Source organism: Octodon degus, unplaced genomic scaffold, assembly GCF_000260255.1.
Source record: "Octodon degus isolate 3935 unplaced genomic scaffold, OctDeg1.0 scaffold00009, whole genome shotgun sequence".
In the NCBI taxonomy this organism is placed as follows: Eukaryota; Metazoa; Chordata; class Mammalia; order Rodentia; family Octodontidae; genus Octodon; species Octodon degus.
The window spans coordinates 13806570-13818629 of record NW_004524585.1 but is presented as its reverse complement, the minus strand read 5'-3'; the positions used below and the strand labels follow the sequence as shown (position 1 = coordinate 13818629).

General features: G+C 46.7%; 1 protein-coding gene across 10 annotated transcripts in view; it reads left to right on the top strand.

Moving 5' to 3' along the window:
- Plekha6 (pleckstrin homology domain containing A6) overlaps nucleotides 1-12060 on the top strand; it is a 136013-nt gene that overhangs the window by 18901 nt on the left and 105052 nt on the right. The window contains exon 1 of one of the 10 annotated variants that reach the window (XM_023708280.1): nucleotides 6537-6643. The exons of the other annotated variants lie outside the window; for them this stretch is intronic. The gene's annotated coding sequence lies outside the window, so the exon portion shown is untranslated. Of the gene's footprint in view, nucleotides 1-6536; nucleotides 6644-12060 lie in introns of those variants that run through there. 10 annotated transcript variants of the gene reach the window in all.

Below are 12060 nucleotides of genomic sequence, written 5' to 3'. Positions count from 1 at the left end.
TCATTAAAAAATTGAGCCAGATGTATATATTGTCACTTAAATATTTTTTCCATGTCATCAATATTCTCTTACAACATCCAAGTAGCTGTCTAGTATTTCATTATGCTCTGGTTGAGGTTTTTTTGTTTTTTGGTTTTTTTTTAATGGTTGAGTTTTTGACCCTTACGTCAAACCAGCTAATTCTAGTTTTTCACTTTTATGAACAATGCTCCCATGAACATATAAATATCTTAATTGTTATATGTATAATTTTTTTCCTTAAGCCACATGTTTAGAGGTGGAATTGCTGCATATTTTTAAATATTTGGACATATTTTACCAAATCCCTCACTGAAAAGCATGAATTTACATTCCCAGCAGTCATATCTGAGAATCATTTTGCGGCAGAGCAGGAGTGTTGTGCGTTGTAACATTTTTATGTTCTTGGCTTATTGTTCTTCATCGTTTCCATGCCTTTGATTTGTCTTCCTGTAGTAAGATAGAAATTTTTAAAGAGATGAGTTAAGTGTTTATATTTACAGCAATATATAATATATTCATTTAACAAACATTATGTTCAAGTCCTATATTTTGTAATAATGGAGATGCAAAAAAAAAAAAAAAGTAGGAGCAGGTTTTAGGGGCTGGGGAGATGGCTCAGTAGAATAAGCACTTGCCTGGTAAATGCAAGGGCCTGAGTTCACTCCCTGGTTCTGGAAAAAAAAAATGAAGGAGATACCACTGAGGGCCTTTATATTGAACTACATACCTGACTCTTTTTATTTTTGAGACAGGTTCTGAATTGCTCAATTGCCCAGGCTGGGATTGAGTTTGCAATCTTCCTGCCTCAGCCTCCCAGAATTCTGGGATTATTGGTGTATGCCACTGTACCCAGCTCTGGCTCAACCTTTTGATCTTTTTTTCATTTTTATTCTTTGGGTTTGTTTTTTGCTTGTTTTCAGACAGGGTCTAGCTATGTAGTTCAAGCTGCCTTTGAACTCATTGTGTAGCACAGACTGGCCTTGAACTTGCAGAGATCCTCCTGCTCCCCCCCCCACCCCCCCACCCCCGAATCAAGGATTGAACTCAGGCCTTTGTGCTTGCCAGGCAAGCGCTTATTCTACTGAGCTATCTCCCCGGCCCCAATCCTCCTGCTTTCAGCCTTCCTGAGCCTCTTTTATTTTTATGTATTTGGTATAGGGTCTCACTATACAGCTCAGACTTGTCGTGATCTTCTTGTTTTCAGACTCCCCAGCTCCCCAGTGCTGGGATTACAGGCATGCGCTACCATGTCTGGTCTCAGTGGCTGGCTCAGTGCATCCAGGGGCCTACACTGTGTGTGGTGCCAGGGATCAAACCCAGTCCCTGTGCTTGCCTAAGCAGGTACTTAGTCTACTGAGCTATCTCACCGGCCCTGCTTGAGCCTCTTGAGTTTCCTGGGTGCTACAATTACAGGCATGCGCCTCTACTCCAGGCCTGAACTTTTTTTCTCCATCCTCTGTTGTCAAATTTACTCAGTCTTTTAGATTCCCATGGACCCTCTTGGCACCTTTCCAAATTAGTATGAGCTTGTCTAGTACATTCTAGTCCTTTTTTTTTTTTTTTCCAGAACCAGGGATTAAACTCAGGCCCTTGCACTTGCCAGGCAAGCACTTATTCTACTGAGCTATCTCCCGGTCCCTAGTCTATGTGTCATTAAGAGAGCATTGATGGAAAGAAGGTTCATCTGGAATTTGAAGACACAGATTGAAACCCTGGTCCAAGAAGGGTATGGTGGCACAGGTCTATGTCCCAGCGCTGGGGAGGCTGAGGCAGGAAGATTGCCTCAAGTTGGAGGCAACCTGGGCTATATAGTAAGTTCAAGGCCAGCCTAAGCTAATTTTTTTGACCCTGGCTTAGAAAATTAAAACCAAACAGAATAGGTGAGGCTGGTCCACAGTAGTGGCTAGGACTTGTAGTAATTCGGTCTCTTTGTGTCTTTGTTTCCCAGTCTGACAACTGGGGTTAAGTATCACTCCCCACCTACTTTGTTGGTAGCTCGATGAGTAAACTGCAGGTCATCACACAAATGTTAGTTAATACAGAACAGTGCTTTAACTCACAGGCCAGGCAGGTGCTGTGGTGGGCTGGTGTGAAATGTGCTCAGGGGAGGGAGGATGGGGTGACAGCGAGCCCTCCCAGGTCACCCAATTCATCTTTGTAGACATGGTGTTTTTTTGGATTCAGGAAGTGGGGGTGGGGTCTGAGAAGGGGTTGCTCCCTTGCCCTGGCTTCAGCTGTGTCCTCTGGGCATTGGTTGAGTGCCACACCCGCGGGACAGCCTCAGCCCTTAGGGGAGGAGTCACGTATACCTACATACTCTGCCCACCATGGGGATCATCATTACCTGTGAAGACCATGCGTCTATAATTGCAGATGCCAGCGTGGCTTCTCAGTGGCCAAGTGCTTGCACGGTGGTGAGATCGTTTTCTGAATTTGGTTCCTGCCTCCTCATGACTGTCAGCGGCAAATCCAGTCTGTAGGTGAGCCCCAAACTGGAGCTACCTGGCTGGGAATGTGAATGGATTGAAGGAGAAGGAAAACCTGCTCGGGTGCGTTGGGGTGGGAGGGCAGTGATGGAGGCGCAGTGCCCAGAGACTCGTTAGAGTCATGGTGAGGTAGAGAAGCCAGGTGCCCTCCTAACCCAGTGTCCTTCCCCTTCTGAGTCTCAGTTTCCTCCTCTGTAGAATGAGAGTAGTAATTCCTTCACTGCCTCCTTCACTCAGGTGCTAGTGGGTTAATGTCAGAAGTGGGTGTGAATATAAAACAGTGGGACCCAAAGTTCCTTTATATAAACATGCTCCCAGTGCCTCAGACCACCGTTCCTTATCACTTCCTGGGTGCTAGACAGTAACCATCACTCTAGTGATACCCAGTGATTCCTGATTCCTTTATCTTTCATCCTGCCCATTCTCCCTGAGGCTGTGAATGATTTGAGGGCACTACTTAGCACTTGATAGGTGCTCCATGCATGTTGGATATATGAAGCTTTGGATGAGTTTGGGCCCAAGGACCAGGCACAGGTAGTCACAAGAAGGCCCTCAGAGGCTGTGGTGATGGGACATGTGCTCCTTCCTCTCCTCCCCTAACCCTCTGTGCCCTGGGCTCTTTCAGGGCAGGAGATGGTTCAATTTGCCTTGGTTGTGTTCGGGACATTGGGCACAGAGCCAGGTGCACAGCTGTGGTCTGATGACTTTTTGTCTGACTGAGATAGATGGAGTAACGTGGTAGACCGAGTATGAATTGAGACATGAGGAGTAGGAGTTGGAGTCTTGCTCCCACCTCTACCTCTGGACAGATATTTATTGTATATGGCAGGCAGGTCCTAGGTTGCAAAAATGGATTTTAAAATCACAGTCTGGTAAGGGGACATACAGTGAGTAAATGACTGCCCTGAATGTGATAGGCATATGCCACACATGTGGCTGGCCAAGAAGACTAGGCCCTCCTGCAGGGATCAGGAAAGAACCCTGAGAAAGAACCCTTAAGCTGTCTCATCTTGGCAGAGCATTTGAGGAGGGTTTTATGACCTCTCTGGCTCCTAGATTCCTAAGCTGTCCTCCCAGGAGACTAAAGCCTTGTTCACAGGTATGAAGATGAAATAAATGAATTAAAAGAAAATAAAGAAAACATCTGGCATCAAATAATCATTTAATAAATCTTAAAAATGTCTCCTTAAAGCCAATCCAGGCAGTGGCTTGGTCAGGGAAGGGCATGGGCCTGTTGCTCTAGAAATTTCAGAAAGTTAGTCCACACCTTTTGCCTTAGCACTGTGGCCTTGAACAGGTCCCTCAACTCCTGAAACTGTTGTATCTCCAAAGTGAGTTAATATGTTTGTTTGGGGGGAAATATATATATATTCATTTTGTTTTGTTTTGTGGATTACCTGAGAAACTTCACTCAAGGCAGCTAGGACATGCTAAGCATAGAACTAAGAAATAATAGCTCTTCCTTGTTATTTTTACCAACACATTTCAGAGAGAGAGAGAGAACCCACATCTGCATGGAAAGACATACATATTGCATGCGTGTCGACTCCCAGTGATGTTCACAAAGGAAGGAGCGTGAGGGGGCTCTGGCTAGGCTGAGTGTAGCCAGTGGCTGCTCAGTCTAAAAAGCTTCCTTGAGGAGCAGTGACCAGAACTCTGTGGAAAAGGTTGGAGGGATCAAATGCTGGTGACAGGGAGGTCAGCTGGGGTTCATGTTCTATGCTGGGGGAGCTGAAAGGTCCCCTGACAGCAGGAACTTAATTCTCTTTGGCATGTAGGCCTCCTGGCCTGAGCCAGTCCTGCCAGCAACATACCCGCTGCTCTGTAGCCTGGCTGGTCCCCTGACCTTCCTAAGCTAGGCAGCCTGGCGGCCATGCTGGGTTGCCGTGGTAACTGGCAGCCTCCCAGCTGGGTTGCCTGGGTAACAAGTTAACTGGTATTTGGGGGAGGGGGGTGGTGAGCTAGGGGGAATCAGTCTCAAAAGATGTGGGACAAGAAGAAAGACAATTTCCAGATGCCCCCAGTACAGCCTTCTCCTCTCTCCCTCTTAGGATTGGGAAAGCCAGAGAAAGGCAGGTAGGAGAAGATGCTGTGTGACTTATGCCCGTGTGTGTGGGTTTGGTGGTGTGTGTTGTCTTGGCTAGAGCAGGAAAGATATGTTGGGGGATGTAAGAGCTCTTTCCAGCCGGCAGCGAGAATAGCCTCTGGTCCTGTGGGAGATCCATGAGCCTTCCAAACCCAGATCTCAGCTGTAACCCCACCGACCGCCATATCAATGGAAACTCTCTGAGTGCTAGGTTCACCATCTATTCATTAGAAGGCAGACATGGACCGCTAGGTCACTGTTTGGTACAGCGCCCAGCACTGCCCATGGTGAGTTTCCCTCTTCTCTTCCATATTGATTGTCTCTTTGGTAGATGCTTCCCAGCCCATGAACTGCTTGTGGTGATGGTGCAGCATGGTCCAAGCCCAGTCGGAGCCGGGGACGGGGTGTGGGGGTGGGGGTGCGGGTGGTTAGAACTGTTGAGCCCTGGACATCTGGTCCTTTACTATCCCAATTATACAGGTGAGGTGATCTGTGGGAAGCTTACAGAGACAACCTAATTGAGATTTTTTTGTGTGTGTGGCAGCCACTGAAATTACATTTTTCACTACGATCTAGCAACATGTATATTATTGTTATACTAGCTTTATGGTGTATTTCTAGTCCACACTGGAATTCTTTCCTACAGATGGCTTTGGCCCTTGGGCTGTATTTCTTAGCCACGGGGGAGTTGTTACATTCAGTGTAAAGAATACTTGAGGGAGTGGCCGTGGGGCTTGGGCTTTCTCATGTCTCCTGCACTTCATGTCACCTGTTGGATCCTCACAACCTTCAACTGTGAAATACCAGAGGCTTGGAGGGTCACAGAGGCAGCAAGTCACAGAGTGCTGTTCCTGGCGCATCCCTTTGCTGAGTCTCAATGTGAGAACTGAAGGATTCTTCTGGTACAGAGAGAACCAGATCAAAAGCCCTAAAAGGATCTTGGAGGTCACCTCAAACTGAGGGACTGGAGCCATGCCTAGAGCCTTGGGCGTGTTGCCTCAGTATTAAGAGGTGAAAGTGAGGTGAGCTGTAGAAAGGTGAGGCAGACCTGAAGCCATCCAGGTGTCCCCTCCGTGTGAGGGGAGTGGGTCAGGGAGGAAGGCACAGAGCTGGCAGTCGGAAACTAACTGCTAGACAGCTGGGTTCTAGCCGGGGTCTTGGCCCTGCCTGAAGGCCTCAGGTGTCTGGGAGACATTTCTGGCAGGAAAACCTTTACCCAGTCCCCAAAGAAGTCAGTTTTGTCTTTCTCTGGTCTGATGACAGAGACACTAGTCAGGCTGCGGAGCACAGGCTCCATCACGGACTGGTGTTGCAGGGGGAGAGCTTGGCACCCAGAGGCTGTGATGAGAGGGGCAGGAGTGGCTCTGGAATACCAGGCAGAGTGCTGGCCCTGCACACACTTCCTGTGATAAAGATAAGACCTACAGTAAGAGCACCATATGGAGGAACCACACTGCTCGGTTCCATTTTCAACTACGCTGTGTGTATTTAGTCTGTTTCTCAGGCGCTGAGGAAGAGACTTTTCCATCTGGGTGGGGGAGGTTAGTAGATAATGCTGTCCCTCCCTTCCCAAGGGGACTTTGCCCTTTGCAAACAGAACAGGCTGGGTGTTTCTGGCAAGAGGCACTTCCTTTCCGTTTGGAGTATTCCCTTCACAGCTTTAGCTGCCCTGATTGGTGATGGGCTTACAGCACTGGGAGGGGCATGGTGGCAAGTTTGGGGGGAGAAGCTTGGATCTTATCTGTGTCCTTGTCCTTCTAAGGAAACAGCCCCCACTGACTTGCATGGCATCCCTTCCAGCCGTAAGAATGAGAGCAATTAGAGGGGTCTTTCTGGCCTGGCTCTTGGTTGGATATTCTAGGCTCTTGGTCCCTTTGTAACTTGTCAGTTACAAAGCTGTGATGAGAGGGGCAGGTGAATCAAGCAGGCTGAGTAGAGGCTGGGGAGATGGTGTATTTCCCATAATGAGAATGGCACTTTAAGATCATGCCCAGAGGGCGAGGAGGTTGCTCAGCTCCTAAACATGAACCTATTCTGGCTGTGAAGTTGGGTGAGTATCTTTCTTGCCAGCCTTTATCTCTGCATTTGTGTACTCTGCCTTGGTTCTTTTTTTTTTTTTTTTTTTGCGGAACCGGGGATTGAACTCAGGCCCTTGCGCTTGCCAGGGAAGCACTTATTCCACTGAGCCATCTCCCTGGCCCTCTTGGTTCCTTTTTTTTTAAAAAAAAAAAAAAAAATTGGTACAGGTTCTCACTATGCAACTCAGACTTGTAGTGATCCTCCTATTTTCAGCCTCCCCAGCTCTGGGATTACAGGCATTTGCCACCATGCCCAGTCTTGGTGGAAAGCTCAGCACTCCTGGGTGAGGGGCTAGAGTGGCATGTGGTGCCAGGGATTGAACCTGGTCCTTGCACTTGCTTAAGCAGGCCCTTAGTCCACTGAGCTATCTCACCAGTCCTGAGGCAGCTTCCCTTTACCCCCTTTCATCTATGGAGAAACTATTTTTGAGATATTGAGCCACTTATGAAAGTCACACTGGGAGGTGGGGAGGAGTCAAAATGGAAATGTGTGGCTCTTTTCCTAGTTCCTTCCCAGGTCCTTTTATTGCCCCTCTTTTGGCCCAGGCGTGGAAGCCAGCATACTGGCCAGCCAAGCCACCATACCACCCTTCACCAGGGGAAGCTCATCTGTGCTCAGGGCTGCCCCCCTGGCCTCCTTCCCCAGCTCCCAGACCCTGTCCTGGAAGAGGCAGGTAGTGATTGTGTGGCCTCCAGCAGAGAGGGGTGAGCCATTCGTGTAATCAAATGCATCTAGCAACAGCTGTCACCTACCTGTGGTCTGCTCTAGGAGACTCTTTGGACCATGCAGAAAGAAAGTCCTGAGAAGCCAAGGCAAGGCTTAGGGCAGAGGTGCGGTGGTGTGAGATCCAGAGACCAAGCCTAGAGCCAGGGCTTGCAACCTCCTCCCATGCATGTGGCCAGCAGCAGGGCAGTGGCTCTTCAGCAGCCAGACCCTCCTCTAGCTGCAAGGTCTCCCTTGAGTCCAGAAATCCACGCTCATTTACACCTGACTAGTCGTGCACACCTGCAGCGAGCCGGGTGGGCTTGCCTCAGTCTCTTCCTCCTGGTGCCATATGCTCACACCTGCCTGCTCTTGCTCCTTGACCCTGGGGCCATGGTCACTTTCCCTGAGTGTTTCCATGTGAGAGTGGATAGTGACTGGGCTGCTGGATGAGCTGCCCCTGGTTACATAGTTCAGCAGAGAATCACGATGTGCCCCACTGGGTTTTTGTGGGGACACCTGGCCCAGAGGAGGGGGAAAACATGGGGTTGGGGTGGGGGAAAAGAGATCCATTGAGATGTGTCTCATGGGGGCAGATTTTAGACCTGAAGGAAGCCAGAAGAAGAGTGAGGCACTGTAGCTTCTGGAAGCCACACAGAAGAGGTGGGGAGTGTGTCATAGTGGGACAAGAGAAAGCCCTGAGGGACAGGGGCTGTGTGGCTAGGAAAGGAGCCTGGTGGTGGTGGCAATAAAGCTAAATTCAGGTACCTTCTGAGGGGCAGCATTGGACCAAACTGCTTCCTCATTAGGAAATTCCAAGCCCACACCTATAAATAATCCCAGCACCCAAGAGGCTAAGGCAGGAAGATTTCAAATTCAAAGTCAACTCAGGCAATTTAGCAAGACCTTGTCTCAAAATAAAAATTTATAAAAGGGCTTGGCATGTCCAATGCCCTGGGTTGAATCCCCAGTACCTGGAAAGGAAAGGAAAAGAGAGAAGGGAGGGGAGGAAGGGAGAAGGAAGGAAAAGGAGAATGGAGAAAGGAGAAAAAGGAAAGACCTCTTGATTGCGCAATGGATTTCTCAGATCATATGATACAAGAACCAAGGGCAAAGCCAATCAACATTTACTAAGCTGTATTTTTAAATTGACCTTTTATCAGCTGAAATGGTAAGAAATAGAGGTTGTTCTGTAATAGTTCATCTGCATATTTGTTCTAGCTGATAAATTTATATTTCCTCACAGCAATTAGAAATTACCTGCTCAGTTTTTTTTTTTTATTAGTGTACATTTGTAATATGGAACAGCGGTGCTCGTTGTGAGGAATTGCGCGTGCCCAGCCCCATCATTTTCAGCTCCTCGCTTTCCTACCCCTTCCCACATTCCTGTTCCCCACCGCCAAGGGGCTACCTTCTAGTTTCCTATCTTTCCTTTATTGTGTTCATTTATAGTTTAGGTTTCTTATGTAAGAGAAAACATGCAATATTGCGCATTCTGAGCCTGGTTGGTTTTGCTTAGTGTGATGATCTTAAGTTCCATCCAATCTTCCATTGGTGACAGGGTATCATTCTTCTTTATGGCTGGGTAATATTTCATTGTGTATACTTACCGCTTTTGTTTATCTCTTCTTCTGTTGATGGACATCTAGGCTGTTTCCAAAGCTTAACTATTGTCAGTTGTGCCATTGTAACTGTACCATTATAAACATGGCTGTACATGTTTTAGTGTGTCTTTAATTCTTTTGGTCATATACCCGGGAGAGGTGTAGTTGGGTGAAATGGTAATTCTGGTTTTATTTTTTAAGGAAACTCCATACTGATTATTTATTTATTTATTTATCTCACTATATACAGTTCAGGCTGGTTCTTTTTTTTTAAAAAAAAATATTCATTTGGTACAGGGTCTTGCTATGTGGCTTGAACCCATAGTGATTGTCCTGTCTCAGCCTCCCCAGTGCTGAGATGACAAACATGAACTTGGGACTTTGTGCTTGCCAGGCAGGTGCTTAGACCCACTGAGCTATCTCCCCAGCCCCCCAGGCTGGTTCTTAAACTCACTCTGTAGCCGTTGCTGGCCTCAAACTTGTGATCCTCTTGCTTCAGCCTCCCACAGGCTGGAATTACAGGTGTGCACCATCACGCTGGGCCATTTGTTGATTCTTGATATTATTTCCTGTGCTACTGGAGTCCTCTACAGGAAGTCTCTGCCTATGCTTATGATTTCAAATGCTTCTCTTATTTTATCCTCTAACAGTTTCAGTCTCTTTTTATATGTAGGTCTTTGGTCCATATTGACTTGATTGTAAAACAGGTGGCAGATGGGGATCTAATTTCAATCTTTGGCAAGTAGATATCCAGTTTTCCTAGTTCCATTTGTTAAAGAGGTGGTCTTTTCTCTAACATATGTTTTTGGTTCCTGGTCAAAAGTCCAATGGCTGGCTAGGTATGGTGGCACAGGCCTGTAATCCCGGCACTTGGGAGGCTGAGACAGGAGAGTTACTGAGCTCGAGGCCCAAGGCAACATGGTGACTTCAAGGCCAATCTGCATTACGTAGTGAGATCCCTGTCTTAAAAAAAAAAGTCAATGGCTGTAGGTCATGGGCCTGTCCTGTGTGTTCTATTTTATTCTGTTGTCTACATTTCTTTTGCAGTACTGTGAATGGAATCCAGGGGCTTCAGACTGAACAACATTCCCAGCCTTTTTTTTTTTTTTGTGGAACCAGGGATTAAACTCAGGCCCTTGCGCTTGCCAGGCAAGCACTTATTCTACTGAGCCATCTCCCCAGCCCCAATTTAAAAAAAAAAATGTTTTGACAAGATCTTGCTAAATTACAGAGTTGCCCAGACTAGGCTTGAACTTGCAATCCTTCTACTTCAGCCTCCCAGAGTGCTAGGATTATGGGAATATGCCCACATGCCTAGTTTACATTTCTGTTTTTGTGCCAGTACTGTCTTGTCTTTGTAACTTGAAATTGAGTGTGGTGGCACTTCCGTCTTTGCACTTTTTGCTCAGAATTACTTTGGCTATTTGGGTCTTTTATGATTCTACATACACTTTAAAATTATCTGTTTTTAGATTAGTGAAGAGTGTTGTTGACATTTTCATAAGGATTGCATTAAATCTACAGAACACCTTTGATAATATTGCCATTTTCATGATATTAGTTCCAATCAAGAGCAAGGGATGCTTTCCCTTTTCTAATGTGCTCAATTTCTTTCTTCATGTTCTGTAATTGTCATCGTAGAGGTCTCTGCCCCTCTTGTGTAGATTGATTGCTGGGTATTTCATTTGTTTTGAAGCTATTGTAAATGGAATTGTTTTCTTGTTTTGTTTTGTTTTTGTTGTTGTTGTTGTTTTGTTTTGTTTTTTCTTGGTGGGTTCATTATTGGAATACAGAAGCCTATTTATTTTTATGTGTTTATTTTAGAAGTGACTCTGCCCTCAGCCCAAATCATTCCCTGAGCTGATACTTCCTCCTCCTGAGGTATTTCTCCTCCTCCTAGTTTGGAGCCAGGATTCCATCCCCCCAGCATTAGCTGAAGGGTTTCCAGGGTGGAATTGGATCATCTCCTGTTGGTCCTCATCTACCTTCCTTCAAGCAAATGTGGCGCTTATCACTTGCTTCGGGGGGATAACACAGTTAAGGTTTGGTCCACAGGACAATTTAGGTTAGAAAACACTGACACTTTTACAAACATCTTAGAGTTGCCTCTGTAGATCTTTAATATTTCTTTGGGAAGGAATGAGCTATTTTTAGCCATCTTGGAGGAGGTTGTCACTCCCACAAGAACATCCTGAGATAACAGGTAAGGAGAAGGCGGAAGTGTCACCAGCAGTCAGCAGCTCACTTGAGCACTTCCCACAGTCCTCCCTGTGGCTCAATTTATAGGCGTCCTGGCCAAGTTGGAGGGTGGCTATTGCTGTCACGTCCTCTCCATCCCACACAGCAGCATCAGCAGGCAACTCTGGGCTACATGTAGCTTGTTACAAACGCTGTGTGCCAGGTGTCAGTTTGTTCTTCCAGCTACAGAGACCAAGACAGCAGAGAGAGTTAGTGGCTCCTCCTTGAAACTAGTCTTGCTTCTAGTTCAGCTTCCTCCCGAAGAGCAAGAGCTATCCCCTTTCCCGAAACCCAGGCGTGGGATCAGCCAGCAGCCACTCAGAATCCCCAGTGATGAGGAGCACTGCCTTCTTCCACAGATGGATGGCTTCCGCTTGTACCACTCCTCAGTGCCGAGCTCAACTTCCCCCCTTCCATGCTTTGGTTCTGGTTCAACATCCTGCCATCCTTTTCTGGGCTCCCCTTTTCATCATTATTTTAAGAGTCAGGCAAATGTTGAAAGACATTTCCCATATACTATCATGGGAAAGATGCAGGCTCTGGCGTGTTGTCTGCTGAGTTTGTGCCTGGCACCATCCTTACCAACTGTGTGACCCTGATTATAATCCTTGCCCTCGATGGGCCTTAGTTTACCCTTCTGTACAATGAACCTGATGATAGTGCTTAGCCTCACAGAGGTTGTTGAGAAAGTTAAACAAGTTAATATATGTAAAAATCTTAGAATATACCTGGCAATGATAAACATCAATATTTTCAGAAAGGAGCCAGGGAGATGGCTCAGTGGAATAAGCACTTCCCTGGCAAGTGCAAGGGCCCGAGTTCAATCCCTGGTTCCGCAAAAAAA